The sequence below is a fragment of the Pygocentrus nattereri genome, chromosome 29, assembly GCF_015220715.1.
Source record: "Pygocentrus nattereri isolate fPygNat1 chromosome 29, fPygNat1.pri, whole genome shotgun sequence".
Classification (NCBI taxonomy): domain Eukaryota; kingdom Metazoa; phylum Chordata; class Actinopteri; order Characiformes; family Serrasalmidae; genus Pygocentrus; species Pygocentrus nattereri.
The window spans coordinates 11,397,235-11,401,334 of NC_051239.1; positions in this window are offsets into that span (position 1 = coordinate 11,397,235).

The following is a 4,100-nucleotide window of genomic DNA, read 5'->3' on the forward strand; positions in this document are numbered from 1 at the left end:
CTGATAGTGGGTAATCGTGTGATGACGGTCGTATGGGCATACGTATGGGATCTGGAATAAGAAGACAGAGAAAAACTGTGTTACAACACATAATAGCCGTTAACCTAGTTTTTCAAATTGTGCTGCAAATTGGGACAATTTACTGCTTCATTAAGAATAAGTAGAATATGTTCTTTCCAATCACAAGAATGAGCGTTGCGGATGTGTGATTTGGCCACTACCGATCAAAACTCAGAAAGTGGAGACTGATGTCTTTTGATTGATTGACTTTTTTTCTTCCTTTTTTCCCCCAAAGCTGGTGCACTGATTTGAAAGAGCCCACAAAAAGGTCTACGTCATTTCTGTGCATGCATGCTGTTCTTAAAGATGATGACAGGCTTTTCAAGTGCTAAACACGTATCTGCAGCAGAACAGCTGGCATCATAGCAGAAACGAATATGACTAGGACATTCGTGAAGCATTTCAGGCAAGAGTATTGATGATGGATCAGATTTACTCTGTCATTAGGAGTCATCATCACCACAAGCCACTGAACCTGGAACATTAGCAAGATGCCTACTCAAACTGGCCCTTGTATTACTTGTCATTGTTAGTGGCCCTCCAACTGGCTAAAAGCAAATTTCTAAAATTGCTTTTGATGGTAAGAAGCCTAGAATTCACTGCATGCATCTAAGTGTTCAGGTAGAAGGGCCATTGTCAACAGCATGTTAACAGACTCCTGACTTCAACCACAACATGAAAATGAGAGGTAACAAGAAAAGATGGACAAAAAGAAAAAGGAAATGTTGCTATGGTGACCCATACAGTTTCTCTTTTGTGATTTGCTTTTTTTTCTCCCCTCCTCTCAATCTCCTGGCATGATAGAAGCACTATTTTTCAATGGTCTGCCATCCTGATAAATCAAAGGGAACCAAACAAGCGAGGGAAGCTTGGATAATAAGGCTAGTGACTCAGGAGGTGCATGATGGGAAAGATGTGAATCAAAAACAAGCCAGCCCAGACTAATGGCCAGGGGAAAAAAAACATTCTACCCATTCATGATATCTCAGGTCGTCGACTCACAGTTGGGTTTTTCTCTAGTGATTTTCGGCTTGACTATGTGCTGAACCCAACATGCAGGTTAGTACCGATGGGATGTCTGAAGCACTTCATGTTTCTCTCAGATGCTGACTGTGAAATTGACTTTTTCAAAGCTGCTGATTTCACCCCTGATTTAAGCCTTCCCACAGGATGCTCACCAGCAGGGTTTGAGGGCCTGAGTGAAGTATGGTGATGTTAACTATATTATCTCCTGATGTCTGAAAGTGATGGTCTTATAAAACGGCCTTAGTCAGGCAGCAGAATGTTTTAGCTCTTGAGCAAGCTGCTATAGCAGGGCAGCTTGAGACAAATCTCAGTTTTAAGCATGTGAAATGTGGAGTCATTTCCATGCCAAAGTATATGGGCTGAAATTGTATAATCACAAAGTAATTCAGAGTGAAATGCAGGCAAGATGGAATAAGTTGTTTGGGTGAACCTTTAAATAGACATACCTATTCAGGAAATGCCATAAGGTGGACTTATCCACAGTGCACCTGCTTTACTGGAAAACCTGCAGCCATACCAGCCCTTTGTGGATAAGATTAGAAAGCCCTACCATCGTGTATGCCAGGGTTACAATACTCTGCACTTATTTATATTCTTTGTTTGCTAATTTATGATTATTTGCTTATTGTCTTGACAGTCCACATATATAGTTATTTAACTATATTAAACTAAGGTGATCAAACGTTTTTGGTTTGGCGGTCAATATGTCATTAAAATATCCAATGTTTTCATCTAAGGATTGAAAAAGAGGGGACAGTTTCATTTTTATGTATCTTGACCATGATGACTGTTATACTCATATAAACTATGGTGTAGGCCAACTGATAAAATATGGGTACTAACGAAGTAACTTTGTGTCAGAAAATGATACAGTAGTCTAGCATTTTCCATATGGCACATATCGATGGCTCAAAAAGTGACAGATTTTAAAAATGATGCACTATTTGTAGATCGCATATAGCCTGCATTCAAGTACACTATGTCTGTACAAATCAGACCTATTACCTGGTACTATTCGGTCCCATAACCCTTAATCCCTGGATTACCTTGTGTCTCATTTGTAGTGATGTTCTGGACAAGCTTCTGGTTGAGTTTTACACAGCAGTATTCTCTAAAACTAGGCAAGCATGTGATAGAATAAAGCAATACGTGTATTGCTTTTATAAAATCGTGACCAACATAAAACATCATACAATACACAGTTTTTCAGAAAGAATGTATGTTATTAATAATAATAATGGACATGAACAAGTATTCCGCCAAGAGATGTAGTTCCTTGAGTGTATGATGATATTGCCAAGCAACCATTGTCTGTTGAAAGAGTATTAGAGTGTTGGTTCACCCAGCGCCGTTTACTGCAGTCAGGAACTTTTTTGTTGTATAATAAAGAACATATCATAATACAGAACTGTGAAATGCAAAACCTTAGCTTTATAAGTACCTTTTGGTCACCAGATTACCACCGCAAGTCTTAAATAGCACCAACCCAGCACCGCCCCACTTCTCACGCCGAGGCTGAGAAATGATCAGCATCTGACAGAGCGAGTGATCGACAAGGAGTAGATGTTGGTTGGGAGCTGGTGTTTGGAAATACAGTGGTGCTAAAGGCGAACTCCCCTACCAGTATGTGTGCGTTTTGCATTTGGCTAACTAATGTATTCATAGTGCTTGATTAAGAACACAGCGATGCTTTGATTTCACGTTTCAGGGTGGAAAATACTGATTCACAAACATAAGTTGAGCCAAACATTGACAGGAGCTTCAGTGCAGCTTGTTTTACATTGGGATACTTCTCCACAGGCACGATTTTCCAAAATTCCAGGGTTCCCTCACTCAGAACAGACCTGAGTGTCATCTTCAAAAAGTTCAGTCATATCCATTTGAGATGTAGCTTCATCTGTCACCAATGGGGCTTTCAAACAGTCTGAATCAGCAGCAAAAGGGTTAACAAGGAATGTAATTTGTGGCCTTTACAGCTGTAGATCATGGAATCTGTCCTCAAAGTTCTGCAGCAGACTTTCAAGAAGTGCATAGTGTGCAGTTCTCCCTTTTAGGACCGTAGCTGCTTGGGCACTTGCATTTGACACAGACTGGAAATGTGTTAGTTCTCCCTTTTTAAGATGAGTTTTAAACAGCTTGAGTTTGTTAACAAATGCAAATACTGACTGCACTAGATCAGGTAGCATCTTTAAATCATCTCCGCTGGAGATCAAGGTTCAGGCTGTCCAAGTGGTGCAGCATGTCCACCAGAAAAGCCAGATCTAAAATCCAGTGGGGATCAGAAAGCTCAGGACAGTCTTTGTGTTTTTCTTCCAGGAACAACTTCACTTGGTTCAAGAGTTCAAAAGTTCATTTCTCGAGATCAGAGTGTAACTGTGTCTCAGTTGCCCTGTTAATGTCTGATATTCTGTTCGACTGTATGTGGGGACAACTGGAGCTCTGATACCATTCAGTTCAAATGTTCGTTTTCTGGAGATAAGATTGAAACGGCGTCGCTGAGACAACTTTTCACAAATTCCCCCTCACTGTATGGCTCTTTAGCACGAGCGATATTCCACGCCAGTTGACAGGATGCACGCGTGACAATTCCTGACTGTTTTGTTAACTTCTGAAACCAATGAGTCTGACTGGCGTTTCAAAGTGTTCAGCCTGCGCTCGCACAGTTCGGGACCTTTGAGACACTGTTGGTCCACGGTAAAATACACAACGTATGTTACAAGTGTGCAACTAAAACAAACAAACAAACAAACAAATAAATAAATGTAAATAGAAGGGCTGCACATGTGCAGGCAAAGAGCCACGTGTTGGCCACCCCTGCTTTAGATGCATCTCCAGAAAATGCTACAAGGGGTAGATCAGCCAGACTGGTGGACTGGATCCAGCCTGCACATCTCCAGAGCTCAGAACATTCCAGTGCATGATATTTTAGAAGAACTAATAAAAGTGCCTGCCAGAGCTGCCAAAGCCATTTACACTGCTGCAGTTACACTGAGGCGCCTTAAACGTAGAAAGAA